This window comes from Cygnus atratus, chromosome Z (assembly GCF_013377495.2).
Source record: "Cygnus atratus isolate AKBS03 ecotype Queensland, Australia chromosome Z, CAtr_DNAZoo_HiC_assembly, whole genome shotgun sequence".
NCBI lineage: Eukaryota > Metazoa > Chordata > Aves > Anseriformes > Anatidae > Cygnus > Cygnus atratus.
Genome location: NC_066396.1, coordinates 34,952,687 through 34,971,579, shown reverse-complemented (window position 1 = coordinate 34,971,579; position 18,893 = coordinate 34,952,687). Strand labels below are relative to the sequence as shown.

The window sequence follows — 18,893 nt, the reverse complement described above, 5'->3', positions numbered from 1 at the left end:
GTTCAGCACCATGGCTCAGAAAAAGTTATTGTTCTATACTTCCAGCCACCTTGAAATAGCTTTTGGACATGTGGCATATGTACGTAGGTGGATTTCTTCCTAGAAATGCATAAAATGCAGGTGAAACAGAAATTCTCTGGGAGTCCTCTTCCTCTCTATCCCCTCCCTTTCTCCTTCTCCTTCTCCTTCTCCTTCTCCTTCTCCTTCTCCTTCTCCTTCTCCTTCTCCTTCTCCTTCTCCTTCTCCTTCTCCTTCTCCTTCTCCTTCTCCTTCTCCTTCTCCTTCTCCTTCTCCTTCTCCTTCTCCTTCTCCTTCTCTCTCCCTTTTGCTCTCACTTACTCTCATTCTTCCTCCCTCTCTCACTCTTTCTCTGCTTCCCTTCCCTCCCCTACTTCTTTCTTGCAGTCCCTTTCTCTCTCTCCTCTCTCTCTCTCTTTCTCCCTCTCACAACATGTAAAACACCAGCAGTCATGCACAGCTGATTCATAAAAGGTGGGGATTTTTCTAGTTTTCTGGCAGGTAGAAGACATTGTTATGGGCTGAATACACTTATATCTGAATAAATTCCCATGGAGGTTGAGAACAACTGACATGGTAGGTATGTAAAACCGTGTAACTGACATCAAGGCCTGTTGCACTTTTGTAACCTTATTGAACCAGTGGAGCGCTCAGTCCCCAGCAAGGTACATGTCACCAGCACCTGCATTTGTGACAAGCACTTGCACCTGAGATCGGGGGACACTTACGTACTTCTTAGTCCTGCGTCACTGAAGCTTTATCACAGATTTTGAAAAGTATATTTTCGAAACTAAGACAGCAGCTTATGTGTGCTGATCAGGAGTAGTGGAAGGAGCCGTTAGAGTGTAAGGTCTTCAGCTGTTTTAGGTGTCTTTTTAAATGTGGTAATTATTCTGCTCAGACCCGAAACAAAATTGCTTCATCTTATGCTAGAATTATACAGATACCAAATAATTTTAAAATGTATGGAGTCTATGTGACTCTGTTATATTTTCTCTGAAGTTTCTCCTGAACATGGCATATCCCACCCCCTTTCTTTCTCCCTTTTTTGTCAATTAGTTCATTCTTGATTGAAAGTACTGTGCAGCAAAAGACAACTGTTTCCCTTACTCCAGTCCAAGTATGATAGCAGTCAAGTCATACACAACACAAAATCCAACCCAGATAAATGACAGAAGAGCACTACAACAATGCCTTGGATACCCCACAAAAACAAACAAATAAATAATCAGGGAGTGCAAAAGTGCAACAAAGTTTTCTACAGTTCTGCTAGGGAATTCTGCCTCAGCATCATTCTCTAGAGAGTTTTTATCTACACAGTAGTAGGGTGAAGATCAAAGAACTTTAGATAATATGTAGGATTCTCTGGGAAATGTAGATAAAATGTGTGAAATGTTTGTGTGTGTGTGTATGCACACTCCTGTAATTATTTTGAAGCTGTCCGCTGTCATCTAGGTTTATTGATCTCTGATACAGAGCCTGACCTAACAATATACTTTGCAGTACATGCGTATATTCCTTGAGCATTGGCTAGTCTTCTTGTGGTGAGTCTGAAATTCCACTACAGGGTTCAAGGGGAGAGACACTTGTGGTTTATGGCATCATCAGTATCTTCAGATGAAAATGGGGCTTTATGGAAATCAATCTTTCTTGGAGGACTATATACAAACAAAGTGTTTAAAAATACTAAGTGAATGCTGCTTTTACTTTCTGGCACTGGCCCAGTCAGTGCTCACTTATGGATGATTATCCTATGGGTGGATGTGCTATAGCCACAGCTCTCACCACTTTCATTGAAAAATAGGAAAAGAGGTGGGTGAACAGGGCAGTGGCAGAAGGACCACACTACTGCTTTATCCTCTCTTGTAATTCTTACATGTAGTTTTCACCATTTCTTTCCAAACTTCACCTGTTCTCCTGCTGTGAAAATGCAGCTTTACTTTTTCTCTCCTTGTGTTGCTTTACACCCTGGAATTGCTCTTTAAGAAGAAGGAAACTTTGCTCTAACCTAATAACACTGCGTCTCCTGTAAAAGGTGGCTCTTAAATTATGTAGAAACTATAGTACCTTCTTTGTGTGAGTGTAAATTCTGTTTTTCACTCCTTCAAATCAGTAAAAATGCAGGTGTAAGACATTGCAATACTGCATGTTCTGACCTACTGCTGCTCCTGTTTGCTGTGTCCTTGCTGCTATGTCTGTACCACATTAAAATTGTTTAAACATGCTCACAATGCTGTGATGTTCCTATGGTGAATCAAGCGTAGTAATTTGATCTGATTAATGGATTTTAGAAGGTGTGGTCCCGTCCTTCAAGCTCATGTGGATTGAGACCACCACGTTATAGGTAACCTTGCCTGTTTAGGTCCACCAAGTTGAATGAATTACTCTGTAGTTCACTTAAGAAAAAATGTAGAAGAGACATTTCCAGGAGTTGATCACATAACACTAATGCTGCATTCTTAATGATTTGGCAGCAATCTTCTTGCTAAAAGAACTGCAATACATACAGGTATGTTTTAAATAACTTATAGATCGTAAGTCTATTTACACTTACAAATTATAACTCCATTTACTATGAGTTTTATAGATCCCTTTACAGGTTTGACCTTACTGTCCTGTGTGAGCAAAATTGTTACTGGCTTTCTGGCTTCAGTCCCCGCTTGTCTTTTTCAAGACAAGGAATATGACCTATCTGTACAAGATCATCTGTGTTATTATCAAGATTGACCCAGGCTCAGTTGGTCTGTCTATGAACAGTGAAACAGAGTCTTACTTCCTTCACAAAACTGTTTAAAGAGTTTCATTTCAGACATTGCCATCACTGAGGGACAGTTGAGAGAATCTGTGATTGCTGAAATATGCTTGGTCATTTCTTTTCTACACCATGATAATTCCCCTTCACTCCATAGTGTAATTCAGAGTGAATTTAGCCCGATATGACTATTTTGTTTGCATGTTGCTGTCCAGACTAGTCCTTGTTTTATTTTGAAACAGGCATTTATAATTAATTTGGGGTCTGAACTGTTAATCTGTGAAATTTCTGGAGTTAAGAATGTATATTCAGAATTGCATTTCCATATAAGGCATATACATGGGGAAAAGAAAAAAAAAAAGACCATTAATTTTATCTTAATAATTTATTTTAGCATCTCAGTAGAGTGCCATAAATAAATAGGGTATAAAATATTTGCATCATCATGTCTGTGGCCTGAGGAGTTTCATACACTACCATAACTTTGTCAGTCTTTTGCTTTTGGTATACAAAATCAAAACCAAGAGGCTTGTAATCCTCAATGTATTGATTTATTATTATTAAAAAGTGAAAGTTGAAAGGCAGCTCTAAATCTGTTTTACCACCCACACTTGAACCAACTGTGGATGCCATTTCTAAGCATTGAGGATGTGCCCAAACATTAAAAGTTACTTTTTGCTTGCATTTTGCTCAGCTATTCTTACCACTCTCTTTTTATTAAAACAATTCATTTTATTTGCTTTGCAACAAATAGTTGTATTCAGGGGAGTCTCTTCTCTGTTAAGTGGTCTGTCCCCTAGGTCTGTCCCCTGACATTCCTAGGGTGTCTTGTAAAGTTATAAGAAACTTGTAAGTATGAGCACTGCTATTTTCTTCAAAGTTCGCTGTGTTACTAATAATCTAGTGTTTATTGGTGTCCATTTGGGAAAGTGGGATTGGTATTTTTATTTGAGAACTACTTCACTTGGGAAGTTCTGAACATAATAAGCATGAATGAAACAATCACAGTGTAGTGTGATAAAGGTTGCTCTCTAAGAGTGTGAACTAGAAAAGACATTCATTGACTGATCATGGCTTACTTGTCTACGTATCATAGAAGTGAATCCTTGCAGACATGTCTCGCTGTCCTCCATGGAAAAAAGGAGTGTGAATGTTGCTGGAACTCTCTAGATAACTGCTTTCAAAGTCTGTCTTTTCGTTTCAGTTCTTTCATAGTTCAATTCCTATAAAACCTTATTGCAGGACAGAGTTCTTTGAATATTCATAAAGCCAGGTCAAGTTCACAGTAAGCCTTTTTTCAAAGGTACAGATATTTAGGGCTCCATCAAATTCAGCCTTTCAAAATCTGTAGCGGGACTGTCAGTATAACATCACCATGAATTAAGGGGAAATGCTGTCCATGTCCATTTTAAATACAATAATCAGAGACATGGAAGTATCATGATTTGTCCGGAATACATATGAAGTGACACACTAGCCACAGCCACTAGGAATCTAGTAATAAAGCTTCAATTTCCTTAGGCAGTGCCATATCAACTGGGTTGTCTGCCTCTACCTGTTATCTCTGAGATCACAATATGAAAAGGATAAAATAGCATAAAATGATAAAAGAGTAGTTTTCTCTTCAGTTGGCAAATGTTTGTAGTTTATGAAATTTCTGTTTGATGTTTGGGTCCATCTTTAAATCCTGAGGATAAGTATAGTTTAACTGCTGAATTTGAATTACCAAGGTAATTTTAGGTCATTTTGCACCTCTAGTTCTCAACCAGTAACTCTGCACCAGTAACCCCGAAGCTGCAAACCGAAAATAATGAAGACTTTTTGCACATGAATTAAATTCACTTAAATGCTTATGTCTGTCAAACCATACCAGGCCATTTGGTTGGAAGAATGAGAGGGGTTGCACAGGCCTCAGCACAGCTAGACTTTGAAGAATTTATTCAGGCAGAACTTCCATTATGTTTGGGAAAAAAAAAAAAAAAGGACTTTTTCCTAAATAAAGGGTCAGACCAATGAATGGCTCTTGTTAATCTCCAATATTTAGTATTCACTTCATTCTTCTGTCCAGTCCATATTGTGGATATGTATCATATCTTCCAGTGTCTTCCTCAACATGAATTGCTCATGGAGAGTTTGTTTCTGTTAGTCCTCTACTGTTGAGATTTGAGAATCATAGACAAAACTCCATGCTGTGTGAAATTCTCTGAAAATGATAAAGAACTGATACACAAAAAATAATGTTTTTAGTATAATTCTAAATGTTCAAGTTCCTCTTCAGAAGTTCCTCTTATAAGTAAAGCTGTGACTGAGCTGTCTTGTTAACATGATATATATTTTCAAGTTTTTAGTATTTTCTTGCTTGCATCAACCTTTACCACCTGCTGATCTATGTCCATACAACGTATCACTTAGCTTTTTGAATCAGGTTTAGATGAAAGGTACATACTTCCATTTAAATGCAGAAGATCTCTGGAAAAGATGAATAATACCTATGTAAATAATATTCCTTAATTAACAGAGTTCTGTGCAAGTAACTCTAGAGATTGTTTGAAGAAAGCTGATAAAACCCAAAATGTTCAAAAATAAAATTGCCAAGTAGATGGATTTTGTTGTTGTTGTTGTTGTTCTTGTTCTTGTTCTTGTTCATCCTAACTAGAATGCATAGCTATATTTCTCCTATCTAGTTTCTTAACTATCACCCAATTTCATTCTGTTATTTTTCCAGGTTTTTGTTGTTAAAAAGAATTATTTTAACCAGCCCACAGTTTTCCCCAGAAGCAGCCAGTCTTGTTTCCTTTAGGAAATGAACTTAAAGGTTAATGTTGTACTTAGGGCCCACTTTTGCCTGCTTAGAAGACAAGTGTTAATCCTTACAACACCAATGTACCTGTTAGACATTTGTCAGTACATTTCTGTTATGCAGAGTTTCTATGCCAAGGTCAGAGGCCAAAGGAACTCCAAGTTCAAAGAGAAATATGAATGGTTTAGAAATGTATTTTTTCAAATAGTATTGTACACAACAATAACAGTGTTCTGTGTCCTTAAGCATTTAAAATCATCTGTTGCCTAGCACTTTGCCGTCAGCCACACAGGGTTTCCTTCTCCTTCAGCTTAGAGAGAAAATAACATACTTGGAGGGAGGGTAGAGAGTTACTGCAGCACTTCCATTTACTTCTGCAGTAGATATCCTGCTGAAAGTTGCATTGACTGGACACAGGACAGACACAAAGATCAATCCTTGTGGGACCAAAACCCTTGAGGTAGTGCTTACTCAAAATCGATCAGTCTTTTCAGTTGTCCCTGGCAGTGATGGCTGTTACTTTTTCTTACCACTACAGCTTTTTCTTCCAGCCTATATTAAGAGCATGGTCAGAGGTGCTGTCCTCATCTATGTTCCATACAAACCACCGTTATTTTCAGTTATGTCAGTAATTTTGTTCTATCTCAGTCTGCTATTCTTTCTGGATATGACACTATTATAATCCAACAAAATAAATGTACACTTTATTATGTCGAAAAGATTTTCAATGTTGGTATAACCTGCTGAAGTTCAGTAAATAATCACCAGTTTTTGGAGAATTCTGACACTTCCTTTTTCTTGCATGGCAGCTTAAGCAGTCCAATATTGTTCCCCTTCAGGAATCATAATTCTGTTCCAATTTGCATGTCATCCTCCTGACTTCATTTTTTTGTACTGCTCTTGTCAGAAGTTGGTGTTGGACGTATTTTAGAGTGCTTATAAAATGGCAAGGTAAACGTGAAGGTGTGTAAAATATCAAAATCAAATACATTTTAAATATTGGAGTGTGTATCCTATCAATACTTATATCATTTCTGAATGTAGAATATGTGCATATATAAAGCATATCCCCAAAGCTTTTAAAATGCATTACTGTGTGATCTTATTGCTGGATGCAGGGATGATGTACCCATTGTTACACGTTGGTTTTCCTGTAAGCTGCATGGCAGACAGTTTCATCTGAGTAGCTAAAAGAGCATCTCACTTCATGAATCACCCACTTGTCTGGCAAGCAGGGAGATACCCTTTTTCTAAGAGTTAAATGTCAGGTCTGAGGTAGAGTGAGAGGATTCAGTTTCTTCTCCAGTCAGTGGTGAGAGAAAGTTCATGTGCTATGACTGCACCAAGCTTGAGGAAATGAAATTTGTAGCCTGATTGACAGTAAGGAGCACACTCAAAGCTAACTCCCTGCAATTAATGTGACTGCTGGCAATCCAAAACCAAAATAAAAGGCCTTCTCTGACCCAAGAAGAGGCCAGCATTGGAACTGTATCATCTCTCTTACAGTTTAGGTAGAACTTGGGTTCCTAGGGCTATTAAGCAGTTACCTCTCCAAGACCCATACAGGAAAAAAAGCATTGTTTAAAAAGCAGGTGTGTGTGGATTTTTACTTTTTTACATTTTAATGTGTGTTGTTATTTACCACAGCCAGGCCGTTTGTTCACGTAGATGTATTTTGCTTCTATATGGCTCTATTTGGCTCTATTTGTGCTTATTGATAAAGTCATTGAGCTATCATTGGTGAAAGAAGGATCAAGGTCCATAACAAGTCAATTTTCTTTCTCAAAGGAGGGCATACCTGGTCTCAGTGTTGTCCAGTCAGTGGAGCTCTCTTAACTGTGACTTGCAATAGCTTCAGAAAATGGAACATGTTGGGAATTGGAATTTGCCAATTCTGTCTTCCCCTTCTGAAGTAGAACTACCTCGATGCATGGAGAGTGAATTGAACTCAGAATTTTTTGAACTCTAACTCTGTTGAAATGTAATTACACCAAGACAGTGACCAATGAGCAGGTATTGTAGAAAACAGTGGGCAAGGTGCTATTTTATTATTTTATTTTATTTTATTTTATTTATATTATTTATTTTATTTTATTTTAAATCAATACATTGATGTAGGTGCTGCCTGCCAGATTCTGCCTTAGCTTTTGCACTGATCCATCTTCTTGGAGTCACTAGAACTGGTCAGGGCAGACATAATCCAAATTATTAATCTTTGATATTGTTCTGAAATGCACTGACTGTGGTTTTATGGATGCTGTTCCTGTTCCAACTTGTGTTTGCATTTCTCAACTAAAAAAAAAAAAAAATCCTTTGTGGATGTGGTCAGAAACAATGCAAATTGTGGAATTCATCACAGCACTGAATATGAGATTGTTTGGAAAATATAGCTGGCTCATCTATTAGCTGTTAAATTAGCAGAAGAGTGCTCAGGAGATGATCACAGAATTACTAGTACTGTAGATCTTTATATTTCTTCTGTTTTACCGCCCTTAGGCTTACCACTTCAGAGCCTTCTACCACCTCACTGTGTCCCATTCCCTTCTAAATATATCTCCTAAAACATTAAATTTGTGTATTCAAATTGTGATCAGGCTAAAATTCAAGTGCTGTACTTGTGGGACTTTTTTTTTATCAGAAGCCGTATTTAAGTGATGACACGGAGTAATTTGTTCATTCTTCTGTCAGTGTAATTTACAAGGCAACGACAGATAAACATAGCTATACAAGATTCATTTACGGTGACACAATGGCAGATACACAGAGCAGAACCCTGCCTATGAGATAAAGTGGACTGAGTGACTTATGCAGTAATTAGGGGATAATTGTCATTAACCTCGCAAACAGTAGTTTACCCATATTGTTTAAAAGGCTCCAGGATGCATAATGACAAGGTAATCTGTCAAAGCGCTAGGGGGAAATATTAATAAGATTTGTGCAAGCCTGGATAGAAAATATGCAGAAAGCGGCCACATTAAGCTAATTGGTGGATGAATATACACTTGTAAAAGTGCTTCTAATGGCACGTTTGCTGCTCTCCAAATGACTACTGTTAATGTGGAGAAGTGGGCTGCCTAGAAAGTCAGGACTGCTGGGACAAGAGGGTATTAAGACACACAAGCACAGTTATTATTACTTTGTACACTGTAATATAATTTCCCCCACTTTCTTTTGCATTTCAGTGTCTGTAATATGTGCAATCAGATAGTTCTCTTCATGTATCATAATATTTTTATATTCCAGTGACATTTGCTTTTTTTGGCATCACTTCTGCACCCTGCTATCTCCCTTCTGCATCAGATTGCCACCTATGATACACCTGTTCTTCTCGGTGTAAATTTTTTAGGTAAACGATCAAGGAAAAAGGCCTCATTAAGATCATGTTGTATGTATTGCAAGTAATAATGCATAGTTCCCTAATGAATACTAAAGATGGAAATCAATCTCCCAGTTCTGCTGCCATTCATATATCCAACATATAGTACACCTGAATCCCTTTATTGAGGCATAACGTTACATTCAATCAGAAAACCAAGCTTGTAATGAAATCCAATTATTGACACTTTTACTTCAGTCTTTTTATCCTCGTGTAACACCTTAATTCCTTGCAATGCCATTGGTTAGGCGAATCTCTTACTGACTTCTTTGGAAGTTTTACTTACAAGCCTGGTACAAGTAACCTTTCGTGGCTTAAATTTTCCCATTAGGGTTATGGCTTTAGTGAGCTGGGATTTAAAATCAGAAAATGACCATCTGATGATCTGATTTAACTTGACAATTAGATATCTTTCCCGGCTTTTGGTGCCGTGCATGTTGCATGGAGCAGTTGCAGGGATGTAAGACATGATGAATTGCTCACATTATCACATTGGGATCATTGGAGAAGGTCTTGGCTGAAGAAAACCTGAATGTCTCTTGTGGCTATTTGTATTGAAAATACATACAAATACCTTATTGGAGCTCTTGGTGAATGCTTTTCACTTCTCATAAAAATTACATCATTCTTTCTTACCTTCACGTCTGGACGCCTACCTGTGCAGCCTGCTCTAAGGAGCCTGCTTTGGCAGGGGGGTTGGACCCGATGATCTTTCGAGGTCCCTTCCAACCCCTTTGATTCTGTGATTCTGTGATTTTTTCAGTGTTGGTGAAACTGAGGCATGGAGGAGAGGTTTAAGTAGCTTGCTAAATTCCCTGAAAGACTGTGTGAGCTTAAAGAACATAACTTAATTTCTCAGTGAGCAATGCAGCACTGACACCAACCAGTAAAACCACAAGTGATTTCGAGGACTGATACTATCAAGGCAAATTTTCTTATGTAGCATAGCAAAATGTGCAATTATATATGCAAAAAATTGGGAAAGTGCATATGAAAATCAATCATTGCTGTGGTTATGTGCATGTTGGTTATTTCCTATCCATTTACATGCAAAACTGTGTTCTAAAGTTAACCTACACCTGGAATTCTTTCAGTGGTTTGCCCCTTTTTTGTTCCTGCATGTCCCTATCCTGAACAGTTCCCAAGGGAGCTCGTACTGTCTAAACTTTCTGACTTCATACACAGGTATGGTGGTTTGATTGCCTCTAGAAGCCATGTCTGCCTAGGGGCAAACACCCACTCTTGCTCAACACAAGTTGGTGGCACAGCTGCTTCAGGGACATTTACGTGAATTTGCCATGCTTACAGGTTGTGGGCAAGAAAAGGTATCAAAATATTCCTCATGAGTTGGAGTCCAAGGTTCAGAATTTCAAAGCTGTCTAAGGAGTTCAAATACGTAGTTTCTAGAAAATCCTGATATTCTACCAGGAATGTGAGAACAATTTCCTTGCCTTTAGCATGCATTAAAAATGTTTTCATGTGCAGATACCATAAAGCATGTGGTCACTTTTCATTAACTCTTGCTTGAGCAAAGTCTTTAGAAATCCAGAACTGACAGTAAAGGGAATAAATGCTTGCATTTGAAAATTTGTGACATACTTCAGAGAAGAGGGACAAAATACTTGGGAAGTGGTACTGGTATTTTCAAATAAATGTCAGATAATGACAACTGCTGAAAGGTGACTTTGGATTCTTACTATTACCAAAGCAATATGTATCCATACTAACAGAATAAGAGACAGACTTTGCCATTTAAAGCTGGGAGTTGTATCTCTTTTTCCTTCCCACCAACAGGACAGTTGTTAATCAAAGCAAATTTCACAGACATCATAAGAGTTATACCATTGTAAAATTAGTAAAAGCATGAAGAGAACCAGGTTCTGATAGTGCTTAGAATGTTTTTCTCTGAGTGCGGGCAGAGGTTTACTGTGAAAAACTTGTCAAGCACCCGGTTGTAAAGATGCTTGATGCAGTTGCCATTATTAAATGAAGCTAGAAATGCTGTGATAAAATGTTTTAGCTCCACAGTGATCTGTCACAATTTTAAAAAATAAAAATGCTGTACACAGAGATATCCAGAAAAAAAAAAAAAAAGCAATCGTCATGTGAATTACGCATTCTTGTCTGGTCCATAATCAAGAGCATTCCATAACAAAGTGCCTATAAGGAAATTCAGTTCCTGAAAGGTGTAGTGTGCTGGTGATCTAGTATTTTGATACCACTCCCTGAAAACCAGTCCAAAACCAGTGCTCCAGCAGGTTGCTTGTGCAGGGGTCTGTGCTGCTGGCATATGTCTTCAGGATGAGATATAAAACAGAGGGCCTGCATACTTTTGGTCAGTAAAGACCCTGTAGGCCATTTAGCAAGAGCGTGGGTGGTTAACAGCGGTGTCCTGGCTAGGTTTCAGCTGCGGTTATTGCATTCCACCTCCTTACGTTCCATCTGCAATTTCAGCAGGACATGGTGTTCCTCACTTTCACTCTGAAACTGCTGAGCAGTGCTCCTGTGCATCGTTACACAGCCGCTGTGCTCCACCATGGTGGTATGCCCCCGATATATATTCAAACAGATTTGGCTCCACATAGTGTTTCAGAACTAAGTTATTTCAAAATTACTTTCCAGCATGGTCAGTGGAATTACTATGGATTTAAGGTGCAATTACTCTGTATTTAAAGTACAGCCAGATTTGACCCAGTGTCTACAATATCAATTAGTAAAAGTTTGCAAAAGTCTTTGGGGTCTTTTTGGTCAAAATGCAAAGCTTTTTGCTGCTAAATGCATCCGGAAACCTAAAGCATAAGGAGCAACCAGAGTTAAGTACTTTTATATATCTGGCAGCAAAACTAAATACAAGCATGCATATAATTACAAGTCAATAAAATCCTCTTCATGTTACTCTTCATTTGTATACAAACTGCTGGTGTCATTTTCATTGATACTTTGGGGAAAGACAGCCTTCTTTTCTTCCTCTGCTGCAACTGGTACCCTCATGCATACCCTGTGTCTTTTGTGGAAAGAAAACTCCAGCAGGTAAGAGAAAGGGGTGTCTGAAGGGAAGAAGATCTATCACTTTTGATTTTTCTCGCACAGTGAAGGCTGCAGTGAAGCCAAAAGATAAAGATTTCCATTATTGACTGAGAACTCAGTAGTGCTGCACTGTGTTCATTCCTGCTGCAGCAGTATAACTCAAGGAGAGAACTGCTGACACTTAAACATGAGTTTGTTCATATGGTTTCAGTTGGAGAAGGGGTGCTGGTGGGAGGTGGACAAGAAGTGACAGATGAGGGGGAAAACAAAATTAACAGTGGCTCTTTGCAGGCTGGGTGTGTTAAACCTCATATCAGTTGCACATGTATAATCACAGCGAACAACTATGCAAAACTTTTTTCATGCTTACAGGAGCAAAGGTGAGTTAGGTTTAGCACGGTAAAAGCACCTATCAAGAAAATGAGTGTGTGAATGCTTCTGTTTCTATGGAAAGTATATACAAGGCTTAATTCTGCCCTGTTGAAGTTGGTAGGGGTTGGCCAGAATGAGCCAAAGTTGTTTCACATTTCCTGTCCCATCCATACAAATGTGAGTTGGTGTGCTGCTGCACACTTTTGGTCACTTTTACCCCAGGAGCAGTAGGACTACCCGTAGTGTAACAGCTTGAAATTTAATTGGGAAGCAAAGAGATGCTCCTGGGAAATTCAGCCAAACAAAAACAACAAACCCTAAATCATGGAAATCATGTAGGCTTTTCTTTATTAGAAACAAATGTTGATTTTTTTCTTCTGTCTACACCCTAATTAAAACCATCCTCTGCAATTACAGTATGACCAAATGAATGTCTCTCAGTCTGCTTTTCAATTGTTACAGCTGCACTCAAAATGTTTATTCGAGATCAGCTAGAAAATATATAGCTCTTTTAGAAGGATTCATAGAAGAAAGTGATATTATAAACACCATGCTTGCTTAATTAGTTAATCAAATACATATCTGTGTAATATTTTGTAACATGGATCTCCAGTTGGTATGCATTAAAAGGAACAGCTTATGGTGCATATGTAAACTTGCTAAAATGTGAAGGCTGTTGGTGTTGTTTTCTGTATAATTTTGAGTGATTCTCAGAAATTATCACAATAGTGCCCCAAAATAATCTTTGAGTGCTTCGCAGCACAGAAGGCTTGTTTTAGAAGCAATTTTAACATTTTTAACCTTTCTATTAATCTCAACCCTTCTATAATCAACTCTCGCTATACATTCAGTCAGGAGTATATATACACTTTACCTATGCCAATAAGTTAATTAGTAAGATAAAAACAGAACTGTAAAAAGTCTGTGGTGCATATGCATATATACATACATGTCTCTGTGCGAGTGTATATGTATAAAATTAGTTAAAGGCAATGCAGGTACAGGAGTCAATGCAGCTTCTCACACAAAGTGAGAGTTCAGAACAACTGATTTCATAACAAAAGTTGAAGTTTTTCAGTGTATGTTTATACTGTATGCTTGTGTAGACCATCCTTATTTTCTAAATAATCAGTTTTTAAATTGTGAGGTTTTCAAGCTGATTTGAAAGCTTAAAATCTGTAAAGCCTAGAGGCCCTCAGGAAATGAAGACTCCTCTCCACAGTACTCCTGAATTAAACTCTTACAAATTAGAGTGAACTTTGTGTCTATCTTTTCTTTTATTGTGTTTATATCATCCAAGATAATCATCTTGAGGCCCATCACTTGTTCTATCTGACCCAGACGTTTAAGACAAGATGTACCCTGACATATCTTGACACATCTCTTCCTAACATATGTTCAGCAAAAATGAGGAGGCAGTTTCAGGATGTTTAACCATGACATTACTTTGTAGATCTAATGCAGTACGAGTGTACATGAATCTTTATCTACACAAATAATAAACATATATGTATGTGAAGGGGAAGAGTCAAGTGTGTGTTTAGAATTAAAAAACATGCAAGGTTATGCTGGGCTACGTTTAAATAGCACTTCTTCCAAGCTCAGGATCAGTGCATCCCTAAGACTAGGAAATCGGGGAAGGGGCGCAGGAAACCTGCGTGGATGAGCAAGGAGCTAATCGATAAGATCAAAAGGAACAGGAAGGTCTATGAAATGTGGAAAAAGGGCCTGTCCTCTTGGGAAGAGTATAGAAGTGTTGTCAGGGCCTGCAGGGATGCGACGAGGAAGGCTAAAGCCCACCTAGAGATGAGGCTTGCAAAAGAGATAAAAGATAATAAGAAGGGTTTTTTAAAGTATGTAAACAGTAAAAGGAAGACTAGGGATAATGTAGGTCCCTTGATGAGCGAGGGGGGTGTCCTGGTAACGGGAGACGCCGAGAAGGCAGAGATACTGAATGCTTTCTTTGCTTCAGTCTTTGCTTCAAGGACTCCTCCCCTGGGACTCCTGGACCCTGGAGGGAGGAGAAAGGGGCTGGGAAATGGAGGGCTCCCCCGTGGTTGACCCGAGGGTAGTTGGGGAGTGCCTGAGTGGGCTCAACGCACACAAATCCATGGGTCCCGATGGGATGCCTCCACGTGTGCTAAGGGAGTTGGCAGAGGTGATCGCCGAACCACTCTATCATCTTTGAAAGGTCCTGGAGAACAGGAGAGGTGCCTGAAGACTGGAGGATAGCCAATGTCACTCTGGTCTTCAAGAAGGGCAAGAAGGAGGATCCGGGAAACTACAGGCCAGTCAGTCTCACCTCTGTCCCTGGAAAGGTGTTGGAACAGCTCGTTCTGGATGTCATCTCCAAGCAATTGGAAGAGAAGAGTGTTATGAGGAGTAGTCAGCATGGATTTACCAAGGGGAAGTTGTGCTCGACCAACCTTGTTGCCTTCTATGATGACATCACCAGCTGGGTAGATGGGGAGAGAGCAGTGGATGTCATCTACCTTGACTTTAGCAAGGCTTTCGATACTGTCTCCCACGACATCCTGATAGCAAAGCTGAGAAAGTGTTGGATAGAGGAGTGGACAGTTAGGTGGGTTGAGAACTGGCTGCCTGGCTGAGCTCAGAGGGTGGTGATCAGTGGCGCAGAGTCCGGCTGGAGACCTGTGACTAGCGGCGTTCCCCAGGGGTCAATGCTGGGTCCGGTTTTGTTCAACATCTTCATCGACGACCTTGATGAGGGAATAGTGTCTGCCCTCAGCAAGTACACCGATGACACGAAGCTGGGAGGAGTGGCTGACACATCAGAAGGTTGTGCCGCCATTCAGCGAGACCTGGACCGGCTGGAGAGATGGGCAGGAATAAACCAAATGAGGTTTAATAAGAACAAGTGTAGAATCCTGCACTTGGGAAGGAACAGCGGGATGTATCAGTACAGGCTGGGGGATGACATGCTGGAGAGGAGCTCTGAGGAGAAGGACCTTGGGGTCCTGGTGGACGACAGATTGACCATGAGCCAGCAGTGTGCCCTGGTGGCCAAGAAGGCCAATGGAATCCTGGCGTGCATTAAAAGGAGTGTGGCCAGCAGGTCAAGGGAGGTGATCCTCCCCCTCTACTCCGCCCTGGTCAGGCCTCACCTGGAGTACTGTGTCCAGTTCTGGGCTCCCTGGTACAAAAAAGACAGGGAACTCCTGGAAAGAGTCCAGCGGAGGGCCACAAAGATGATACGGGGCCTGGAGCATCTTCCCTATGAGGAAAGGCTGAGAGACCTGGGTCTGTTCAGCCTGGAGAAGAGAAGACTGAGAGGGGATCTTATCAATGTGTATAAATACCTGAGGTGTGGGAGACAGAGGGATTTGGCCAACCTCTTCTCAGTGGTTTGTGGGGATAGGACAAGGGGCAATGGCCACAAGATAGAGCACAGGAAGTTCCGCACCAGCATGTGAAAGAACTTCTTCATGGTGAGGGTGACAGAGCACTGGAACAGGCTGCCTAGGGAGGTTGTGGAGTCCCCTCTCTGGAGATATTCAAGGCACGTCTGGGCACCTACCTGGGCAGCCTGCTCTAAGGAGCCTGCTTTGGCAGGACGGTTGGACCCGATGATCTTTCGAGGTCCCTTCCAACCCCTTCGATTCTGTGATTCTGTTATGTTTTGTATTCTTGGAGGTTAAATTTTGTATGATTTAGAAATTAAAAGTTTTCTCCATCTAAAACTGAAATAGAGCTACCCACACATATAACATACAACAAATAAAAATTAATAATAATAAACATAATAATAATATTTTTTAAAAAAGGCTGTATGGGTGAAAAAGGAAGAGCATGCTGACCAGAGCAGGCTTATGTGTTTACTGCCTGTAAGACAGAGCTGTAAGCATGCAGTGGTATCTCTACACTCACTGGCTTCCTTGTACACATTGTCACAGGAGGCTTGGCTTAATCAGCTGTGAGCTGAAAAAAGTAATATAAATCAGAACCTTTTGTCATGGAATATTTAAATGTGGATATGATTTAATGGCTTCGGGGAGAAAATTTAGCATGAGAGATTGCAAGAAACAAGAAATGGATTACATGTAAAAAAGGACTTGAACCTCTAATCAAGTATTACCATACACAGAGAGATCCCTAGCTAGTTATAACTTAATTCAAAGGGGACGATTGTTAGAATTTTTGTTAATTTTAAGTTTTATCAAAAAATGACATTCCTATTTGCTCTTTATCTAGGTTTGCATAATACATACTTACAGTGTTATATGGAAAGCCATCTGTAAATATTGCAGCATATGCTACATGATATCCATAGGTAGTATGTCTTCAATGAAATACAGATATCTGTACGATTTATGTTTTTACTTTTGCTGAGGAAATAAAAATCCTTGCTGCAAATTAACCAAATATAGCTTGATGCAACTAGTACAAGGCAAAGATCATTTAAGACTGACTTTCTTATTCCTTGCTGTTTCTGTGACAGTGAAAGTAACCCCCCCAGCAGCCACACCCTTGACTGCTAGTTTTTGTGATCAGTGGCACATAGCAGCAGCTTTAAGTCTGTCCCTCATCACTGCAAACCCAGAAAGTTTTGTCCTTAGCTAAACGAGACAAAAGGGGGTGGCGTCTCATTGAGAGATAGGTCATGTAGCCAACTGCCAGTGCCTCTGACCTGAGCTGTGGAATAACTCCCCAAAAGCACACTGATGTTTGCCTGTTTGATGCATGCAAACAGCTAGCTGCACAGCAGTCGGGTGAGTGACTGCGTGAGGTAACCTTCTGCTTATGTGTGGCAGTCTGTTACAGGATCCGTACCTACTATTCTTATGAGCTATTCTCATGCTGGCTGTATTTAATTTTTATTTACTTAAATATCCGTTTTTATAAAACATCCATCTGTTACATAAGCCTGTGAGTGATTTACAAATTAAAGCAAAAACAAAACAAATTACTACCAGTAGTACATTACAAAGCAGCCTGCAGCTGGCTGCAGACAGCAGTCCTAATTCAATACATGTAAGCAGCATAAATTAGACAATGTTATTTCCATCTTCAAACAATGCAAGTTAGAAAGAATGAATACTTGTGGCTTCAGATTGGAAATGTGTGTATATAAATTGGGTCACAGATGACAGCAAAAGCCTGGACACCAAAATCTGAACTGTTCTTGGAGTACCACGTAAGAATTGCTCAAAAGTGGAACCACTATGTCTGGCTGGAAGTTGTGGGAGAAGTAAATGCGAGAAACATAGGTCGCATTCATGGGCAGAATAGCCAAAATTAGTTGGATCAGAGAAGACATAATCCTAGAGCTTTCAAATGTGAACCTGTCCTTTTGTTTTGTTTCACTTTCTTTTGCTGTTGGGTGTTTGTTGTTGTTATTGTTGTGCTGTTGTTTTATCTTCTGGATGATTTTTATTAACATAGAGTACCTCTAAAATACTGTTCCATCAGACAGGTAGAAATGGGGGGAATAGCAATTAGTGATGTCCACAGTGCTCAAAGGTATTCAAATCTGCAAACACTTCCTGACTAATGCTGCAAACCAGGACCATGCTGCGAACCAGCATCTGCATGATGGGTTTCCTAAATCTCTGTGTATGACATGCTGAACAGCTTCTGCATAGAGATTGGTTCTGGTGCTCTGCAGCTGGGTCAACAGTGTGAGAGTCCTTCTAAAAGTATTCTGTAATTCATTACTGTTGGGGGTTTCACAGTCTTGTAAGGTTTCATTGTCAATGGCCATATGTGGAGCCTTTCCAAACATTCCACAGTAGCATGCAAGGTTCTGAAGAATACATGACATTGACCTTCATCATTAACTTTGAATTCAGAAAGGTGACACACATCAGAGCTGAAATAATGAAAACCAGCTTTAATCAAGTAAATACAGGCTTCACCATTTGGGGCAAATTGCATTTTCCAGTGCTCTAGAAAACGTGAGGGGAGGAAACACTCAATCCTCTGAAGACTGAAGATAATAAACTAACTAAATAAATAATAGAACCTGCAAAAACTGAAAGACATTTGCAGGCTTCATAATCAAATAAGAGCTAGTGGTTTTTGCAGTAGTGTATAGTCCAACATGTTCGGTTAGGTTCTGAAGCTGAGACTCAGGATTTAAAAGATCAGAGACAGTACAGAGGAGTATCTTTGCAAGGCTTTCAAACTGTTTAATGCATGAGGAAGCATTGGAATAATTTTGATTTGATGGCATGCAACAGTGCTTGTTGGTTATAGTTACCATGCTGATGTTATGTCCAGCATTTGCCCAAAAGGAAGGATGCCAATAAAATGATGTATTCATTATATAAGTATTTTAATATGTTTTTATCAATACATGCTGGAATGGATTGCCTGACATTACATTGCAGAATTTTTAAGTCCTACCTTCAGGCAAATCTCATGCTTACTAGCAGAAATGAAAGTGCGAAATGCTTTTTAATGTATATTTAACAACAGATAGTCTAGTGATTACTGATGTGTATTCTCTCTGGATTTTTCCCTTGGTATCAGAAGGCAATATTAAGAGACAACATTTTTACACATTTATGCTATCTACATCCATCAGA

The 18,893-nt window shown here is 39.5% G+C and overlaps 1 protein-coding gene across 18 annotated transcripts in view; it reads left to right on the top strand.

Moving 5' to 3' along the window:
• The window catches only part of BNC2 (basonuclin 2), a 354,372-nt gene that overhangs the window by 303,843 nt on the left and 31,636 nt on the right, over positions 1-18,893 (top strand). The gene's annotated exons all lie outside the window — the stretch shown is intronic.